The sequence below is a fragment of the Protobothrops mucrosquamatus genome, unplaced genomic scaffold, assembly GCF_001527695.2.
Source record: "Protobothrops mucrosquamatus isolate PMUCROS unplaced genomic scaffold, P.Mucros_1.0 scaffold_148, whole genome shotgun sequence".
In the NCBI taxonomy this organism is placed as follows: Eukaryota; Metazoa; Chordata; class Lepidosauria; order Squamata; family Viperidae; genus Protobothrops; species Protobothrops mucrosquamatus.
This window is the reverse complement of record NW_015386224.1, coordinates 223,980-246,138: the sequence shown is the minus strand read 5'-3', so window position 1 is coordinate 246,138 and position 22,159 is coordinate 223,980.

The following is a 22,159-nucleotide window of genomic DNA, read 5'->3' as shown; positions in this document are numbered from 1 at the left end:
GAAGGAAGGAAGGAAGGAAGGAAGGAAGGAAAGAAGGAAGGAAGGAAGGAAGGAAGGAGGGAAGGAGGGAAGGAAAGGAGGAAGGAGGAAAAAGGAGGAAGGGAGCGAAGGGGCGGCGAGAGAAGCGCCCTCCTCAGTTGCCCCACGGCGGCCCAAGAGAGCGAGGCAGCTGAGCCAACCTTAGTGGCTCTTGTCCCTTCCTCCTCAATTGGAATTGCCCTTCCGTCTGGGGAGGTGAGCTGAGCGCTCCCCAGTGGGGGTCTTTGACAGAGCCGGCTTGTGCCCTTAGCCCCCGCCTAACACTGAGCATCCTCGGCACCAGCGTGCCGGCTCAACTGGGTCCTTTTCAGACGCGTTGGACTACAGCCCCCATCGTCCTCAGACAACCCAGGCGCGACGGCGGGGAAGCCGGACACTTTATGAAGGGCGCTCCGTTGGGGAAGAAGGGCGCAAAGTCAGCCTGGAAAAAGAGGAGCCAGGTAAGGAGCTGGAAGGCGGGCGCGGAGGAAAGAGCGAAGGGGCCGCGGGGTTTGAAGCGAAATTGCGCTGCTCCGGTGCAGAGCAAGGAAAGTTAAGAGGATCCTCTGGACGCGTTTCCCTTTTCTAACGAGGCGGGCGGGCGGGCGCGACGGATCTGAAAGCCAAAACATTAGCGGCACCGTTAGTCAAAGGGGAGACACGCCGGGGAAAGACGCCGGCTGGTCCAACTACAGCCGCCCGCCCGGCAGCGCTCGGGTTGATGTGGCTAAAACGCCACCTGGAGGCCAGTCCACGCATAGCAGCCCGTGGGGTGGGGGGGGGGACGGGAGGCGGGAGGAGCCAGAGCGATGAATATTTTGCAGGACCACCACAACCGTAACAGCAACAGCAGCAACAATAATCTGACCTTTAAACTAGTAATAGGAAGGCTAACAAAGGACTGGGAGGGAATAGCAGAGGCGCTTAACTAACATCACTCTGATGAATGGGAAGGAGAAATCATCGAAGGCTGCAAACCTGAGTGAGTTGGCTTGAGGAAATCTTCAAAATCTAGTGGCATCCACAATCCCTGGATTGTGCATCCACAATCCCTGGATTGTGCATCCACAATCCCTGGATTGTGGATGCGGGGGGGGGGGGCGGAGGGGGAAAAATCAAAACTACCGAGTCTCTGCCATCCACCTTCAGGTGAGCCAGGATGGACCACCCTCATATCAGTTCAGCCGGTATCTAGATTTACCAGCCGACCTGCTTCTGGCTTTTCAGAAATTAGTCCCAAATCCCCTGTTTTCAACTCAAGGAACAGGACATTGGATTGCACTAAGCATTCTAATCCTCTAGGTATTTTATTCAGGAATAAACACCATTGAGCTTACTGGGATTTGCTCCCTAATATTTATGGAATCAATTGCAGTCAGACTCATCTCCACGCATCCATACAATATTGTAAGGCAGGATATTATGCATGTGTATTTAGATTACGTTCCAGTAAGCCAAAAAGTGGGGTTTATTTCCAGCTAAATGTGTACAGTATTAATAAAACCTAGCAGAAATCGGGGAGCTACAGTTTTGTCTGGAATGATTATTCCCAACTGTACAATGCTATTAAATATGCTTGAAAGCAATACAGTTTGGGACCAAATGTTCTCTGGAACTTAAAATTAGGAAGTGTCGCTTGTACTAAACTACAATGGGAGTTCTCTTATTTAAGGGGGGATAAATTGACTGGCTCTCTGACCCACATTTTTATCTGGAGAAATGTTAATTTCTTTTCTACAGTTGGTTAATAGCTAGTAATTCTGAAAGGGAAAATAAGTGAACACTAACAGGCACAAGAGCGGAAAGCTAATAATTGAATAATGAAGGTAGGCTTTCAGTAATGAAAAATTAAATCACTTACATGTCTGATTTAAATACCCCAGATTTCCTATTTGGAGATCTGGGTGAGTTTGGGCCAATTACTGTCAGCCCAACCCACCTCGTAGGTTTGTTGTTGTGGGGAAAATAGGAGGGCAAAGGTGTGTTGGATTTGTTTATTGCCTTGAGTTATTTGTAAAAACAAAGAGGTGAGATACAAATAAATAAAAATAAATATATATTTCTGAAACTGATTTTAATATTTTGAAAATGTTCTTCAGGACAGTCCTCCATTCTTAATACTGCTAAACATAAAGATTCACGAGGAATCTCTATTCTTAAATAGTCTTGCTGAACAGTAAACACCTAAAAGTTTCTTGTTAGATGTTAATATCTCTTATCTACAGAGAAGGCCACAATTTTATGTGTGTTTACCTGGTGAGTCAGACATGCTGACTAGGATAGGGTACTTTCTGAATGAATAGTCATAAAATATGGATATATTATTTTTTTTCTTTCCATAATGGAATTATGGCTTTCTACAGCTTAGAGACACTTGGCTACAAGCTGGGAGATTGTGAGTGAGTTCCAGTCCTGCCTTAAGCATGAATCAAGTTTGGGCCAGTCACTCATTCCCGGCCCTTGGAATAAGGCAATAGCAAACCACTTCCAAAAATATTGCCAAGGAAACTGCATGCCCTGTTCCATGTAGTTAGGAATCGATACTGACTCAAAGTTACAAAAAGAGGGGGGGGGGGAAGGAATGGAATGATAAGAAAAACAGAACTATGTTCCAGAGTTGAGTTAAGAACTTAAGATCTAAATTACAATTACTTTTTGGTTTCATAGCATGAGTCAAAGCAACTGGTTTTTTCACTAGCTAAAGACATAACCCAGAGGTCATAGAAGTATCCATATAAAACGCTGCCACGTTGTGGCATTACTGAACTTTTAGTCCTGCCTTATGAAAGCGACCTACAAAATGCAAAACATGTAGTCCTCCACCCTTCCCTGTGTTCTAATTCCAAAGAAGAAGTTAGTACTCTTGAATGTTACCTAATGTCCACCATGTGCTGGATGAAGGAGGACAAACCAAATCTAGATTAAACTGTTGGTAAACAGAGAGCTGGGCATGGGGCATGGAGATGGAGCCTCTTCTGGATGCAAGAGATGTCTTGGGGAGAACTATTTGTGCCCAGTTGCAGCAAGAACATTGACTGCAACTCTTCGTCGGCTGGTTGGACTTGAAGACAGACATCCACACCTTAATTAAAACCTGTCTTGACTACTGCAGTATGCTTTCCATGGGGGTCACCTTGAAAAGTGCCTGGAAATTGCAATGGGGCAAACTGCAGCACCAGCTGCTGACTCATGCAAAGTACAGAGTTCTTATGATGTCTACACTGAAACAGCAGCGCTCAGTACTCATTGCTTAGCAGGCACAACTAAAGAGGCTGAGGTTGATCTAAACAGCTACAAATGTGATTACCTGCAAAAGCGCCTCTCCTTGTATGAACCCGCTTGGATAATTATGTCAAGAAGAGAGTCTCCTAGAGCAGAAGTCTTCAAACTTGGCCCTTTTATGACTTGTGGACTTCAACTCCCAGAATTCCTCAGCCAGCATGCCTGGCTGAGGGATTCTGGGAGTTGAAGTCCACAAGTCATAAAAGGGCCAAGTTTGAAGACCTCTGTCCTAGAGAGACTCATCTTCCCAAAGCTTAGCTGTCAGGTACCTAGGAAAAGAAAGTGTTCCCAAGGGAAGTGTTGGCTCTCATTTTTCCAGTAGGTAGGAAGAGAGTCAAAAGACATCCTTTTTGACAAGATTGTAAATTTTAATTATTTTTTTACTTTAATTCTGTTCATAATTGCATTGATTTTATCATGTTTTATACTCTGTTGTGGTAAGCTGTCTGGAACGTTGGGATGAACAGAAAGGTGAGATATAAAATTAAAAAATAAATATATGCTTATCACTTCTAGGATGACTAAAACATAGGTCAATGCCCACATCTCTGAAAAAATCAATGGCACAGTTTAATTGATTTGTGTAAATCTGGACTGCTACCAAAGGGCTTTCCTTTGCTTACCATTTCACTCAGTTCACCCTATGTTCAAATAAATCAAGCTATTACTTTATTTGAGCACTGTAAGAGACTCCTAAATCAATTGGTACTATATCTGTGCTTTAGTGGTAACTGATTCACTCTTCAAATTACAGCTATATTGCACCATCTGTAAAGAGACAGATCCAGTAGGTTAAAAAAACACAAGCTTAGATATATATATATAAAACTAATACGTTGTCTACACAATCATGTGAGAATATTAAAACCAGAATGCCCTGGAAAGTTTATCTGCTCAAACCCCATTGGACTAAATAAAAAGTGCTAAAATGTGTTAATGTCTCAATAGTGTTTGATGGATTGTACTTTGCACCACTTTCTTGTATATACCAGGAGGTGAACATGTTATTAAAAATGGTTTCAATATCCCTTTTAGATTATTGTTATATGAGCATTGTTTTACTTGGGTTTTGATGCCATCTGCATACAATTACCATAATAATCATTTTAAAGCGATGCATTGTAGCAAAATTGTTGCAAGATGAGCCTGATTCTGAAAACTTTCATTTTCACCTTCTTGTCGTGGCATATTTCAACTAGATTCCAAGACTGAAGCTGAAATTTATTTGAACTAATGTAAATGGACTGGCCATTACAGTCCTATAACCCACAGTTTTCCGTTTGGGCTGACAGTTTGAATTGATACCTACTTTCAAGAAGATATTCCAGTAGGTATCTATAAGGGTTTAATGATTATTTTTTTTAAAAAATGCAGAAAGTGTTAAATGACATTGAAATAATAATGTTCATTGTTATTGCTACGAAACTGTTAAAATGAGCTAATTGACATGATTCTCCCACTTACCTAGAAATTAGCTCCAGTGAAATCAATAAATCCATTTCTGAGTAACCAACAATGTTAGGCAGATGCTACAAAAGATTCATCAAACATCTGCCTTAAAAGCGACATGACTATAAAGCTTCTTCCTATTGAAACATGTCTTATTGACTAATGGGAAAAAGTGTTGGACTTAAATATAATCGGTTTTTTTTAACTGTCATTTCTTTCAAACTTTTTCGTTTTGGTTCCTAACTGTATAAATATGAACAACAAGAATTTTTCTGGAAGAAAGATAATTAATAAGGGAAAGTGTAAGAAATAGACATTAAAACTGCTCATTAGCACTTTCCAAATGAAAGGTGTTACTTTATTACAACAGCAGTGTATACTGAAATAAAATCTTCAGATAGAATATTCTCAGTATCTAATGACAAATAACTTGAAACAGGCAGCTGTGGGTTTTCTTTAAAAAAAATCTTTATACAAAATAGCTTTTGACATACAGAGTTATTTTTAGTTGTACAGTAAGTATTCAACCTTTGCAATATGTCACTTGACATTCTGTAAACATATTCATTGTCGAGAATTATATTTGTGATATGGAAACTTATGTACAAAATGCATAGGCTGTTATTTGATTTATTCCACAGGCTATCTCAATTGTCAGTTAACATCCCCACTTGAAGTGTATATGGCAGGGGACGCAATAGATCAAACACTATAGATCGGCAAATCAGAGCAGAAATTATAGCCTTGTAGGCATTTCTTTAAAATATTAAATATACAATATGGTATTTCTTACCTCAATATGGTAGTTGTGGTATTTACCTTCTCTTTTCCTTCTTTCCACCCTGAAAGATTTTGTCAGTATGCCATAGTAGCAATAAAGTTAAATATAGAAAGATATAAAATATGTTTTATTTTAAAATTTAGATAGATGATTGATAGATAGATATAGATTAAAATAAAATGTATATATCGCCTGATATTGCAAGCAGTGTTTTCTAAAATTTAATTCCACCATGTGGAATTCCACTAGCTATGCCAATTTATTTAAAAGTAAACCTGCTTTGCTGAACTTGGTACCTAGAGTATAAAGTGGTAGGACTGACGTTTTTTGTGTTTTTTTTTAAAGAAAAATGCTTTTATCATAAAATGTTAGTACTGACCTTTCTATTTCTTATTGTTTTGGATAAATTTTAGGAAACATTGGCATTATTGTCTGGATGTTGTTAAAACTTCATTTTAATTACATGGCTTTGCAAGCAGTAACAATGATTATGCCTAGAGTAGTTCCATAAAACATCTATCTCAAATAAGTACAAGAGGAACATGAAATAAAACAGCATAGTGTATTTTCAATGTCTGTGAGGCAATGAGCTAACAAAATGATATAACATCATATTAAAATGTTAAATTAACAAGAAATTGAATATATTCATATTTCAAAAAGGTTAATATTGAAATAAATACAAAGAAAAACATCGAATTGTGTGATTCTAAATAGTTAATGCTATATAAATCAATATAGATACAAAATTCAAATTATTATTAAAGGGTTCTAGGATAGCAGAACATTTTCATGAATGCATTGCTTTTCCACCTAATTATATAAATGTAGCAATTTTTTAAAGACAGACTACAGAGGCAATAAAATTTTGATTTTTTTTTAAAGGAAACTATAAGATGTTCCATACTATAGACAGCATTTTGTAACATAAATAAACAGGGAAGATTTCTTGTAATTTTTCCTGATTGCTTTTCACAGCATATAGGTTTCAGTAGAGAGCTTACTATAGAGAACAGTCCCCAGCTTTTGGCAAGATTCAAGTCCATAATTATGTGTGGGGGTTGTTTTTTTTAGGACTTTGTGTTTTAATGAATACTTTATTAAGGTTATTTTCTCAAATAGATGCCATCCCTGTATGATAAAGCTATAAAAATATCTGTAAAATTCTTCAATGGTTCCGTATAAAAGGCCAAATAGACGTAGATGTAAAGACTGCCACAAAAATGTAAGTAAGGCTTAATGCAACACACATTTCCACAGCCTCAGCTGAGATTATAAGAAAGATTATAAGAAAGATAAGCTGAGATTATAAACTGAGATTATAAGAAAGATTATAAGAAAGAGAAACCTGTGATGGGAAGGACAAGGGAAGAACCAGAGGCAGAGGCAGAACTCACGCCTTGTAAGCAGAAAGTCTCAAAGTGAATTCCCAGCAACTCTGGGTGGGCATCTGCCCAAAAGGCCCTGCCAGTCACAGCCAACCAACGCAGAAAAGGGAAGTGGCAGGACTGGGACGTCATGTCAGAACTAAACAGCAATCCTGTGACAAGCTGGTGCTTTTCTTCACGGAAGATTCTGGAAGGCTACAAGAGAAGCCTTTCGCTCGTTTTCCTTGACAATCAAGAAGAAAAAACAGATGTTTATAAATCTGTTTTGATATGCTGGTTTGCAAGACGTTCAAGGTTGGCTTGTGGATGTCAAGGGAGAATTGCCTGCCCTGGTGTGTTTCAAAAAAGCATTTCCATTGGCTCATTTATTATTACTAATGAAAGAAAACACTTTGTGCTACATGGCAGAGCCTAAACTCCCGCCATGCAGTCCTCGAACACACCAACACATATGCACGCACCCAGCCAGCCAGCCAACTCTTAAGATGTAATTTACAAAGATAATAATAATTTCACTTCTCTGAATGCTCCACATTTGCATACCGGGACTGTGCACAATGCACTCATAATGACAAGGGATCCTTAGCAAGGCAAAGGCAGCCGGAGAGCAGCATGTTGAAAGCAATCTGAGAGCATGTTTCTCCTTCTGCCCAGATCCCAGGTGCGGGGGGCCTGCACAAACAAAACTCACATTCAGCTCCACACCTTTGCTGCACATGATAATCTGAATGATAATGCTGCCTTCCATGCTGCACTGGAAAGCAATTACGGAAGCCGTTCTTTTATTCAGCATGCCGGGAGGGTGTGCGGAAAATTGTCATTCCCATTGATTGTTTACCAAGCATTATTACTGTCACATCCGGAGAGCACTTTTCATAGGATAAAGTGCCTTAAAATTGGCATTGATTGAGCTTCACCGAGGGCCACATTGCATTATTGGATTCCAACACAGGCAGGAATTACGGTAACACAAAACAGCTGCATGGAGAATGTGCAGTGGATTTTTATTCCTACGGACAATGCGGAACCCTCACTCTTTGTGATTTAGGGGACTCAACTTCCATATCTACATTTATAGCATCTTTAATATTTTTTTGTTTTAAATGTAACGCATAAAGAAGTCTAGAGGATTATAGCAATGGTACTTAGACTTATATACTGCTTCACAGTGCTTTGCAGCAGTTCTGAGCCTTTTACAAATGTCAGCATGTTGACCCCCAACAATCTGGGTCATTTTACCGATCTTGGAAGGATGGAAGGTTGAGTCAATCTTGAGCCGGTCAGAATCAAACTCCTGTCTGTGGGCAGAGTTATCCATAATTCAATAGAGATTTTCACTGGCCTCTCTTATCTATCTAGTTTTTATTTTTCACCTTTTTTCCCTCCTGTAAAGAAGCTGCCCTACCTTTTCATCAGACCCAGTGAACTTTCAGGAAGAGTCAGTAGAACTGGGTCAACAGCCAATGCAGCAGATATGGCAGGAACTTGGTACTACATAGAGCCAGGGGTAGCATTCTCTCTTGCAGCGATTACACAGAACATTCACGTTCACTAAAATATAACACGGCTTGTTTGATTTATGGCTTAATGGTCTATGAATTCAGCCAAGAGTGCAAGAGGTGGACCCAGCTCAGACTACATATAGTCTTCACCCTAGTTACTGTATTCTCACCCCTCCGTATATAAATTTACATTGTTCCCGTGCACATTACACATTTCCAGTTCACACAGCACAATTGTGATGGGATAAAAGGATGTATGGGATGATTTTCCTAGCTTATGGTTCACTTTTAAAGAGTGAAGCAGTGGAATTAAACGAGGTAGCCCATGAAGCTCCTATGTGTCACTCAGAAGATATTTGCAGAACTGTGTGATTCTCGCAATCTGCCTAGACAGTTTAATATAGGGTTAGGGTTTATTATTTATTTATTTATTTTATGTACAAGCAAACAAATATTTGCAACTCATAATAAAACAGACCCATACACAATCAAATCAAAATAAAACGAACTATAACAGAATAATTCAGTTAAAAAATATCCAGCATCTCTTTTAGGTACCAGAAAATCTAAGTCCCAAAATCCCTACAGAATAGCCCAGTTTTTAAATGCTGTGTGGAGAGGCATTGCTTTCTGTGGCAGAGAAGGCTTGGCAAGGGAGAGGGTGAGGTGATTCAGTAAGGTGAGGGATAGAACTGAGATGTGATGGGTTAGAACAGTGATGGCAAACCTTTTAGAGACCAAGTGCCCTCAAACTGCCCCCCTCTACCCTGCCCTGCCCATTCCACCCCCTGCCCCGCCTACCCGCAGGGCCACCCACCGCCTCCACGGCCCGCAGCAGATCGCCCAAGTGGCCCAGCAGCGCCATGGTGGCCATACCCTCTGCCCGTACCCCACAGCATCATCTGCATGCAACGGGGCGCAAGGGCAGTGTCTTGTCCCCGCTACCCGGCTGCCATGTCCTTGGCTGCGCTGCTCCGCACGGGCCATGCCTGGGAGTGACTCTCCTCTGGGGGGGTTGCTGGTGAGGGGGCTGCAGGGGGAGGCAGGGCTGTGGCGACGACATGCGTGCCCACAGAGAGGGCTCTGAGTGCTGCCTCTGGCATGCATGCCATAGGTTCGCACTACTGGGTTAGAACCTAAAATCTACATCATAGGTTTTGTACCATTCCTGATCCACTGCCTTTTCCCCTGTGGCCTAAGGTCTGGTCACCCCCCCTCGCCCCCCTCCCCAGGATTCTTCTTTCTCTGAAGTGGACACATATTTCAAATGTGCATGTGTGAATACATACATGCAGCCGTTATCCAAAACTATGAAAAGAACATCAGATATCTGATCCTTTACTATCCATGTACACACACTGGTTGAAGATTGGAGAAACATGTGGCCTAGTCCCATATTATCTGCAAAGACAGAGAGTAGGGGAAAAATAAATACAGTAAATTAACATTCAATCATGGTATCTGCTTCCATAGAAATGAAGTCCGAAGAGAAAGTTACATCTTAGAAACATTCTTGTCTGTCACTATTTTTTCAGCTCTCAGATCAATCTGAGAAAGTTTGCATCTTGCATACAGATGCCAAACATCCCTAAATATTCATTGCACATTCACAAATTGGGAAAGGCCCTCATCTCTAAAAGGGCTATTTTTCTTATACCAATTTTCTAATGTTTTTGTAAAATGTATTCCTCAAAAAAATAAAATCAAAATCAAATGCAGTTGTATGGTTTGTTTAGTTTTCATTTTAAATGAAATGAAAGTTGAATTGGTCTACCAATCCAATCACAATAACATTTTATGGACTTTTATTTGTGTTTGAACCTACTACAAGATAAATGTTTTTTAAATGTTTCAGTTTGGGGAACTGCAAATAAAATCTCCACTAGCCTTGTTGAACATAAAAATTTGAAGTCTGCTTGAATATCTGAAAAAAGTCACCCCTGCTTGGTTTGCCAGCCATAGGATCAACCTTCTGCCACCATGTTTGAAATTCTTACTTCACTACACTGTACAAAATAGATTTATCAAATATTAGTTGGCCAACTTTTTCTATGTTCTAAATTTTTGGTTAAAAATGTTCTAATTTTTTGAGCAAAAGGCCTCTGGATGAATGGATGATAGATAGATAGATAGATAGATAGATAGATAGATAGATAGATAGATAGATAGATAGATAGATAGATAGATAGATAGATAGATAGATAGATAGATAGATAGATAGATCCCTTATTAAGTTACTAAGTTAATGGATATTTTTTTCTAAAATGTTAGCTATATTATATATTGACACACTTGTTATATAACAAATTATATTGAAATATATTATTTTAAAAACTATATCACTGGTTACATTCTGATTGAAGGTTAGAGCAATACTGTCATCAATGCATATCTACTGGGAAATCAGTTTATTGGTTTGAGAGACTTTGCATGTTTTAAGATTCTAAATATGTAATGTAGAATTACTTAAGCCATATTTATTTATTTATTTATTTATTTATAACATTTCTACAGCATCTCATTTTACAACAAATTTGGGGAGTGGCTCCCGTTATCAATATTCAATTTCTAATTTAGGGACAAAAAACTGAGGAAAATACCTTTCATTACAAAATACAGGATGGCATATAATGGATTATTTCATTTTTCCCCCAAAACATCATAGTGAATTAGATTAAGGGGAAAGACTCTAAGTGGCCTCAGGTCATGTGATATGGATAGTGTGGCTTGAGCAACACCCTTCCAGCCCCATGCCCCAATTCAATTCTCAATATTGCTTTAATTTGTAGTTTAGTATATTACCTTTTAAATCTTGCTGGTAAAAGGAAATAAATCCATAATGCCAATGAAGCAGCAATGCTATTTGCATAAAGTAGGATGACCTGTATCCTCAAGCATATGTGTTATCTCCCATACTTTCCTTTTGATAATCTTTGGAACCCCCAAAACTGTATTACGGAATGGTGATTCCACTCCAATGGAAGGCTAATCATGTATAATACATTCCTCAAATAGGCTGTATACAGTTTAAAACACAAAGCCCTCCTTGTGAAATTAAACAAGTAATAATAATGAAACAAATCCTCTCTTCCCCCCACCCAATATGCATAATCCCACACCTCAGTGGTGGGATTCAAATATGTGAACAACTGGTTCTCTGTGTGGATGCCGCTTCCGGAAGTCCATTCTGGGCCTGGGCAACAAAAAATTAGCTACTGGTTCTGCCGAAGTGGTACGAACCGGCTGAATCCCACCACTGCCACACCTCCATTTTGCATTACTGTTTTTCCCCATTCAAAAAGCTTTCTGCATCCTTTCATGATCCAAAAGTTAACCATTCTTGGCAGAAGTTCAGCTTCTGAGGCAAACAACCATATAACGATGCTAAGCATGATCCCAGGCAGAGTGGCGCATAGAGGAAAATGGCGGGAACAGAAGGGCAGCGTCAGAGGACAGAAAGATGTCACTCTTCCCCAAAAGACTGTCAATGAGTTTGGTTAGCTGCAAAAGATATAGAAACATGTGCAGCTTATCTAGAGTGTGCCTTGGAATATAAAGATGTTTCAAATAATTAAGATGCAAATAATTGTTTTTCTGCCTTACTCAATTTAATGACTTGGGCATAGTAAGCAAAACAGTGTAGCCATGCCAATTTTCAGTTTTATAGCCTCATCTTTCAAGTGCCTTTTTCTGGTGCTCTTGAGTCTGTTTCTTTCTTAGAAATAGATTCCTATGATAGATTAACATAATGCATCTTTTCAAAGATCAGGATCTAACATTTTTCAAAGGCTGTTTCATGAAGAGCTTGACTTTCTGTTCTTCCCTCCATCAAAATGAATAAATATGCATCATTCTGATTTGACAAGAGGTTTGGTTTTTGCAACATGGTCTAAGGGAAGCTGCTGTTGATATTTTTACGTTAATATACATTATTGATCTCTGCAGGGCAGTGAAAATGTAGGAGTTGCTTAGTTTAGGTGGCAGGAAATAAGTATCTTTACAGGGAGCTCTTGGAGGTTTCATTGTGAAACAGAACATTCCCGTTTTTAATCCAGAGTTGTAAAACTGCAGAAGATTGATTCTCAGTGCTAAGGCTCAATTTCAGGATATATGAAATTGGGTTCAGTTAAAGTGCTCCTGAGCTGGTGCAAAGTGCATTTCCCCTTACCATCAAATAGGGAAGCTCTCATTGGCCAACTATGTCATACAGTATAGCAGAATGAGGCAGTAATCAAATGCCAGAAGGCTGCAAGACGATATTTAAAGCAGCCATGGTTAATGGTGCCATCTCCAAGCTGTGCTGTAACAGCAACATTAGCGCTTCGTGTGGGGTGCTGTCAATCTGTCATGGATGATGATCTCATTGGCCAAGCACTCCGTCAGTGTTTCTTAAATGTCTGGGGACTGCAGAGCTCCAAGCTATTTTTAAGACACGGAACAACTATCATCACCTCTTTTAAACAAAGAAAATACAGTGAAATATTGAACAAAACATGTTTCAATAGCATGCCTCAGTTTTCATGCCATTTAAAACATGAGGAATAAATCTTGATGGGTTGCATGATATGCATTTGAGGCATATTTCATCCATGTCTGAATTAAGATTTATTAAAGAAAGAGACAGTTTAACACCCAGTAACAAGACAGAATGGTGGACTCCATCGCTTGCTGTATCTCTGGGACAGTAGAATATGTGCTCTTGTTACCAACATGGAAGGGGCATCAAATTGCTAGTTCAGGCACCCTTTCTCTCAGCTTTTCATTTTTTGGATGTGATCATACCTTATTAGTTTTTGGCCCAGGAATTTTCTGTTAGACCTAGATCGGGGGTGTTTGTGAGGGGGGAAGGGGGATGTCCAAAAAAGTCAAGAAGGGGACCACAACCACGCAATTAGAGTTCTACACATTATTGTGTGTATCGGATGGGGGGGGTTGATTGCACGGCTGAGGTCACCAACTTTGACACACCTCTTCCCTGTTAGAGAATTATCAGCCAGTTTCCAATCTTTCCTTTTTGAGGAAGATTGTAGAAAAGGTGGTTGGATAACATCTACGGATGATCTCGGAAGAAACAGATTATCTGAACCCATTTCACTCTGAATGCAGGCCAGGGTACGGTTCAAGACAGTGCTGGTCGCATTGTTGATTATCTTTGCCAGAACCAGGATGGGGGAGGTACACCCATTCTAATGCTCCTTATCTTTCAGTGGCTTTTGATATTGTCAACCACATGATCCTTCAGGACCAACTATAGGGCTTAGGGGTGGGAGGCCCTGTGCTCCAATGGTTTACTGGAGTGAACAATGGAGGCCTCTCCACCATCTTTCTGTTGGCAGCCAGGGGAAGTGATCCCAGTGTGCTTGTGATGGGGGGGGCAAGTGTGGTTTGGAAGCTACTTGAATCGTGTCTGTAGTATATAATGTTATCTACATCTTCGGGAGGTATATGTTTGTGGCCCTGCTCTGGAACAATTACTTTCTTTTTTTACCTCCTTACTCAGTGGTCAGTTCCATTCAGTTACCATTCTTGGGCTGCACTTCACCATTCAAGTCTGGTGTGCAACTTGGAGGACGTTTTGAAGTTGCAGTTGTTGCTTGATGGCTGTGGCCAGGAGAGGCCTTTGTGCCAGTTGTACCCTTTCATCAATCAGGAGACCCTTTAGATAGTCACTCAGGCCTTGGATACTTTACAATTGCATTATTGTAATGAATTCTACAATGGTAGAATGGGTACCCATGTAGTACGATCCAGCAGAGTGGGTGGACTCCAGGTCCCTTCAACTAAACATTGCCATCTTGTGGGACTTAGGAAGTATGCCTTCCCTTTTGTGATCTCCAACCTCCAGAACCACATCTCCACAGAAATAAGAATGGTGCTTAAGAAGAAAAAGAAGCAGGAGAAGAAAGGGTGGAGTCAAGAGAGGAATCAGTCTGGAGTCATTATGTTCTCAGAAGCAATTCAAGTGCAGCCCACCTTGAATTCCATTAACTCTTGTCTAGCGCCAGTTTGGTGCTGACCATTAATTGACTAGATTCTTGTGTATAAACTTGACTAATAAATCTTCTTACCTGCAACTTAATGCATAGTCTTGTTCCTTCATACTAACAGACACCCTCTATCTTGGGGCTCTAGAAAGCTTTGAAAAACCTGGCTTTGGCTGCAAGCCTGAGGTTGATATTATTTGTTCAATGGCCCTTGTTTTCTTTGGTTTATTTTGGTACCAATCAGATATTGTAGCCTGGACTGTCTGTTTGATTTAATGTTTTTAGCAGTTTTTATGTTTTCTCTAGTTTTATATGCTACCCAGAATTCACTGGAGTTGGGCGGCCAATAAATTTAAATAATAATAATAATTCACCACAGAATATTCCAACAAACCAAGGTTAAAGAGAAGGCTTATTTAAAGGAAAGAAGTATTGAGAATAAAGTTTTCTCTGTGTGATTTATGGGACAGCCCACATAAGTGTTGCAAAGCAATGTATGTCTATGTTTGCTACACTTCATTTTGAAAAGTTAACTAGATTTTCAAGCACCATTACTGGACAAAGTAAACAGTTGTAAATGTATCCCTGGAATATTACCAAATTGCATCAGTGAAATAAATGGCATCATTTCATTTTAGGTTTTATGTGGAAATCTTAAAAAATACGGTGTTTTCGAATGTTTACATTACTGTGTAAAAATTATTTGGGGGAGCCAAACTTTGCCATCTCTAAGTTCCCCATTAAAATAATTATGTATGTATAATATTTTTATAAACTATGAAGACAAGAAAATATGCCATTTTTTAATTTCAGTGGGAGGGCAAGAGATGGCAGTATGAGTGGGCGGGGAAAAAGATCAGCAGATTTTAAAAACTTTAAAGATCTTATGAGATGAAAGAATGAACATTGCATTTATAGAGTTTTTATAATTGCAATGTGTGTGAAAAAGACAGACGCTAATACAATGGATTTTGAACCTTTGACTTGCATTTCTGATATACAAACTCACTTATATTTAACCAAACTTTTCAATATGTGATCTACCATGCTTTGGAGACATAATCAAAATGGATTTAAAATATAATGGAGGAGGGAGGGGGAATAGGATGCATAGCATTTCCATTATGATACAACTGAAAAAAATACCCTCTTTAATGAGCAACAAATCAGAAAGACGTCATTCAGAAGTTTCCTGAAATGTTCTATGTTAAATTCATTTGCTTTGCTTTGCTTTGATAGTTATAACTAGATGCCAGCATGGGTTTGTTAAAAACAGATCATGCCAAACCAATTTTATTTCATTCTTTGACAAAATGACTGAATTGGAGACCAGTGAAATGCTATGGATGTAGTATGCTTAGATTTCAGTAAGATATTTGACAAAGTAGACCACAACCTACTTCCTGGTACGCTAGAAAAATGAGGGATAGACAGCATCACCACCAGATGGATTTGTAACTGGCTGACAAACCGTACTCAATGAATAGTCCTTAATGGTACTATTGATTGATTGATTGATTGATTGATTGATTGATCAGGGAGTTAGAATCTGGCCAAAGGGTCAGATCTGGGGAATTCTGCACTGCAGTCTAAGTTGCTTATCTCCTACACTACTCCCAGCTTTTTCTTAAGCCAACTTCAGAAATGCGAGTTTAGATTGAAGTGGACTGACAACAGGGCTTCTCTGTTGGTCAGCTGGCACCAGCTGCTGGAGGGCAAGTATATGCCAGGCACCAAAGCCAATCGGAACTGTATTGTTCCAGCACTCAGGGAGAGGTGATAGTTGCGGGCTGCTATTTGAAAGGAACGAACTACAGACAGTCCTTGAGTTACAACGGCAATTGGGAAAAGAATTACTAATGTTAAGCAACACATTCATAAACCACGACATCACATAACTACCGTACATTGTTCTGACAATCCTGGGTGCCTTCATTCAGAGACAACACTGATGTTTGTTAAATGAGGATCTCATGTGACTGCGACTTCCAACTTCCTGCCAGCTTCCCCAATGCCTTTGGGAAGGGGATAGGAATGGGAAGAAAACATCATCATCATAATCTATTCCTGCACTGAAGAAGTGGTGAGAGGCCCCTACTGGCCAAGCTGTTGAATTACTCTTTTTTTCCCTTGCATACTGTTGGTTATCTGATATCCATGTCCTGCACTCCCAGTCCATCCTTCTCCACTCAGACAAAGACTAGATGTCAAGAGGCCATTCCTGCTTCCCATCCTGTATCCCAATGAATGTTGTGCATCTCACAATGCACACAGGATTCACTGGAAGAAACCACTTTTATCTGGTGGAGAATTCAGAGTTTGATAATGTCTTGTCTTCTCCTGCAGAAGGAGCATTACTTGAGGCCATGCAGGTTGGCTGAAGAGACCTGGTAGTTACATTTGGCTTTGGTTGAGACATCTATCGTCCCTATATCGATTATGTGCACACAACTGAAGCTTCATTTGTTTTCCTTTTTCGGTTCAGAGATTTAAAATATCTAGGTTGCAACATACCGGTAGTTCTATACATCAAATATGCATTATTTGACAATCACAAGGACAGACTCTGGTAGTCAGCATCAAATGCAAAATATATTATTTCTGAAAACCTAAATGTATTTCCTTTAATGTTAAAACATAGTAAATAAATTATAGGGATAATTTTCCTTGTGCTTGGATGAATTTTACCCTCTTACACAATCACAACTGTTTAGGAAACCTTCCTTAGCACTAAAGCTGACAAAGGTCTACAATTTGTTATGGCCAAAGGGCAGCCTTACCTGGGAATCATAACCAGGTCTAGCCCAAAACAGAATGACACAACTGCCCCAAGAGAAAAAAGCTGTTGATCAAAGGGAGAAAAAGTTTGATACGTCCTTTTAGGGAAGTCTGTTGCTTAGATAAATAATTTAGGATTGCATTCTGACTTGGAGCAAAGCCAGAATCTAGTCTAGTTTAGGTGGATTTTTCCTAGATGGGCAAATGGCTCTAACTGACTCTGTTTCAATTCAAAGGGAGCACAATTTTGGCAGTACATGAAATCAATCAATCAATCAGGGCCTCCACAAAATGATGAGCACCATATCTCATTTCAGAACTCCACATGAGCAGAAATGACATTGCCATGATACATGGCAACTATTTTTAAAATACTTACTTTAGCCTTTAAATAAATATTAATCAGATGCCTGACTGGAAGAGAGGGTTTTTAAAAAGGCTGTTTTACAGCGGCTGGGTCAGATTCTGAGGAGCAAAACACAATTCCTTGAGAGGGATTTTTTTAAAAAAAAGAAAGTTACAGGAAGAAACCTTCCAGCAAACATTAACTTTTCCAGAATTCCCCTCTAGAGGCAAGCTGGGTGACTTTCAGAGCCTTGAAATATTTTGGGGGTCTCCACACAACCCTAAGTGGTTCTCTATATTATATGAATGTGTGTGATTGATCTACAAGACAAAAACAATTCTCTGTCAACCAGTACAATCAGGATTGGTTATTAGTTTGAAAAACTTCTTCAACTCCATGAAAGTTTGATGGTTTCTTCACCTCACACAAAATCCAAAGATAGCATTTTGGCTCAATCTGTTTCTCCGTGCTTATTAATTCAAGGCTCACAGATAAGATGGCACATTGCAAGGAACAGGTTCCCTGTCTGCAGACAGCTACCTCTTTTGTTTCTTTGGTATCTCTCACAAAGGATACCAGGTCTTTTGAAGTCTTGCCAGATGCTTAAACAATGCAACTAATTAAGTAATCAACATGTTTAAAGATGTGTGTGCATGCTGAGGTAGGGGGTGAGGGGATCCTGAAGATATTCCTGTTATAAAATAAAATATTTTAAAACTTGGGCATTTGGAAAACACTTAGGATATCCTATTTCTAGGCCTATATTTAATGATAGTTTAATTCTACTGGGTTCCAGCTATAACAGTTTAAGTACAAGTGTATCCGTGTGAGTGCCCTTGAATTCTCAGCTTCTTGTTAATTGCTTACACAATAGAATTACAAATCAGCAGGTTCTTTCCTTGTGTAAAGAAACTCTAGTTGTAACAGATGAAATGGCTAATTTTTACGGCACATATTAACCTTTTAATGAATGGACTGCTTAATGTCTAGTCCACCTGTCTCCATGCATATTTAAAACCCCATTAAAACATTAACACACATTCACAGAAACAAATCGTTTTGCTAGTTTCATGAAAAATCAGCTATTTCTTCCACTATTCTTTCTCTACTATCTATATTCTATATTGTACACAAAGCCATATAATGGTGATGCTTTACTATTTATTCTTGTTCTGATACTGTCTGGAATTTGCCGTATGCAGAAGAAACTCAACTCATTTAATCCTAACATTAAGAGTGGCATAAAATGTACCACACCAGCACTAGAGAGAAATGGTGGACTAGATATAGGCCAATTAGAAGAATAATGATGAGACAAAGGAACTTTGATGTATGCATCATCTTACCAGGTTTTTTAAGCTGAAAACAGATGCACTCTTTTTAAGCAACATCATAGTTGTGAAACTCTACTAGACTCTGATTCTCTGAATCTGAGAAGTGATGAGTAGAAATCTAGGGTTGCTTGTCATAAGCCTCGGATCACATTCAGTTTTTGTTAATGGAAGTGGTTTACTGGAAGTACTACTTTGTGTGGCAGCCAGCTTGGCTTGACAGGTGTGGTTTTCCATGGCTTTTCTACCCAGCTTCAATTATTCCTGCTACAATGGCTTCTAGACAAATGTCAGCACTGCATCTGAAGACATCCTGGAAGCTTCAACTAGTTCATTTTTCTGCTGGTTTAAAAGGGAGATTATCTTACAGCTATGAAAAAGCCAATCTTATCTATTCAATCCTGTTTAACAATAATAATCTCTTCTACCTTGGCTGAGAGAGCTTGTCCATTAGCCATACCCCCTCTAGTTACTTGTCTGGCTAAAATCTGAGACTAAATTATTCGTTTGCCTAAGTGCATCACCATCTATTGGCCACAAGAGGCTTAACTGTTACTCTGAAGCATCTTACTTAACTAGCCAAAAGGCCTTTATTGTTGCTCCAATGGTCCTAATGTTCCTTTCCGTTCTGCCTCTAGACCAGGGGTCTTCAAACTTGGCCCTTTTATGATATGTGGACTTCAACTCCCAGAATTTCTCAGCCAGCATGCCTGGCTGAGGAATTCTGGGAGTTGAAGTCCATAAGTCATAAAAGGGCCTAGTTTGAAGGCCCCTGCTCTAGACTCTTGACTCTAAATCCAAAATCCAGTGCATGGAAAGCTGTAAAATCAGGAAACTGCATTTATTGAAAATAGAGTAGCTATTCAGCATCAACATCTGTAAGACCAGCTTTCTGGTATAAGATTATACTTAGCTTTGTGCACCTAACTTTCTCATCTTTTTCTTAATAAATCTTCACATTTGGTTGATGGTTGAATGGTAGGATGTCTTAGCATCTTTTCAGGAACCTTCTCCCACTGCCTAAAAATAAAGCACACATTTTATAAACAATTTTGTTTATAAATTTTTGACTAAAGAAGGTAAGTAGAAGTGGGCTAATTTTCCCCACTCACAGATTCCCAGATAGCTTGGAGATCACAACTTCAGGAACTAGAAAAATGATGCAGCTACCTTTGTAGTTCCATAGAACTACAGCTATAGCTCAAGGTTGCATTATGGAGTCTCATCTGTTCTCTGAGCTTGGTTGTTTGCTTACAAATGTCTTGTTGTCAAACTAGGTAACTATATGTTAGCTACCTGGTAACAAAATGTCTGCAAGCAAACAAAACTCCAAGAGGACCGAGGACTTTACCTTAGTAATTCTCTGTACCGATCATAGCTTACTTGACAAGGAGCTCAAGGAGCAGATGGAAGAGGGAATCTCTGCTTTCACAGAAGAATTTATTTTGAAAACTTCATTCATCCCAGGAATAACTTAAAGCATTTGTATTTTCCCTGCCCAGAAGTATCGATGCATTTAGGTTCAATGATATTAACGAAGCTTTTCCCAGATTTTCCTCCCATTAGAATGCGTTTTCAAGGATGCCACTTCGGCGGAATGTTTTTCCAGGAAAGCTTTATCCTGATGCTTGTTTATCTCTGTTGTGATGTCTGGTGAAAATCTTTTGGTTTTTCAAGGCAAATAAAATCTTGCCAATGTGTATTCATTTGTAAGCTATAGTTTGTTATCTCTGTCTTTGTCTTTTTCTCTCAGTATTTTGATGGCATCACTTCAGTTATATGTAAGTTATATTTTTTTTATTTTTTGTAAGTTGTCCATTTGCATTCAAAGGTGGCTTTGGATTTAAGCCATTCTTGTCATCTTATAACAACTACTTGGGTTTGTAATGGACTCTCAAAGCATCAGAGCGGCAAGATCTGCAAAGTACGGTTTCTCAAACAAAGTGTGTAGATTTTCCTAGAACGTGAAAGGAATTAAATTTTCTTGTTTTTAATTTTTTTTGTTTTTCCACCTATACTTTAAAATATTATTAATTTTAGAAGCCAAACTTGTATGTTGTACAATTCCTACCTAGATGTCAAAGTGAAAAAAACAACTCTAATGAATGGTCTTAGAAAAAAAATATATAGGCTGGTCCTATTAGTTTAAAGACACACAGAAAAAGCCAAAGATGACAAACATGCATAAAATTCAAAACATGATGGAAAAGAGAACAGGCAACTGAACCACATAAATCACTGTTTTGAATCTTATTTCTCGGTGGGTATAATTGTACCTTAGTTTCTTATAATGATTTATTGAGGTAAATATTCTGTATGGTTTAACAGCTACAACTTCAAAGGATCAGGCACACAGTCTCCCTTATTCATGAAGCAGCTGAAGACTAGCTTGTGAATTAGCTTCTGTGTTCTGGGACTTGGCAAAGTTTGTTTTTGAGATTCTTATAAAGGATGCATATTGATGCAGCTATTCAGATGTGAAAAATACTGTGCTGTAATGGTCAAAATAGAAAACCTTTATTGTAATTCCTGTGGAAAAAAAGTAAATAGATTAAAATAAATGATGCAGAATTACTTCTTTCTTTTTTTTTTTTACCAAAAATAGAGAAATGCTCCAAAGTTGGGGGGTTTTTTTTCTTCTCTCAGTCCGGTTGATGGGTAATAATAAGAGGAAAAGGAAAAGGGAGCAGGCAACTATATTTCATTTTTGATGTGTGCCATTGTACCCACAGTAAAAAAAATGACAATAAAGGTTATCTTATCTTATCTTTTAGTACAGGTCTTTTCTAAAAGGTTCAAAATGGAAGATAGAAATGGAGCAAAGCTTTAAGCGATATTTGCCATTTACCGTGAATGCCAAACCAGTTTCCATTGCTGTCTGACCAGAACAATCCAGCCATTAACTAATTAAAAAATTGTGATCCATGAAGTATTGATGGCATTTTAACAGTTCTTTGTGTAATTTAAGAAGCGTATTTTGCAAAATATATCTCCTTTTCTATTTATAGTTACAGTGCGTTGATGGCGACAAATGTTTTGCATTTCCATAATACCAATAGCCATTCAAGCCATGGAAATGCAATATCCAGCAGGCAGCATCACTGTTGCCAATTATTGTCAGTTACCCAAGATGTACATGTACTGATGGTTCAACATTTCTTGAGCTACAGGGGTCTCTATGTTATTTCCTGGCACATCACTGCCCTACTCCATCTGTCCAGAGTGCCACCGTGACATCACAGTTGCAAAAGACAGGAAAGGCTGAGAAAATGCAGCATATGAGTTCCTTGCAAGATCTCT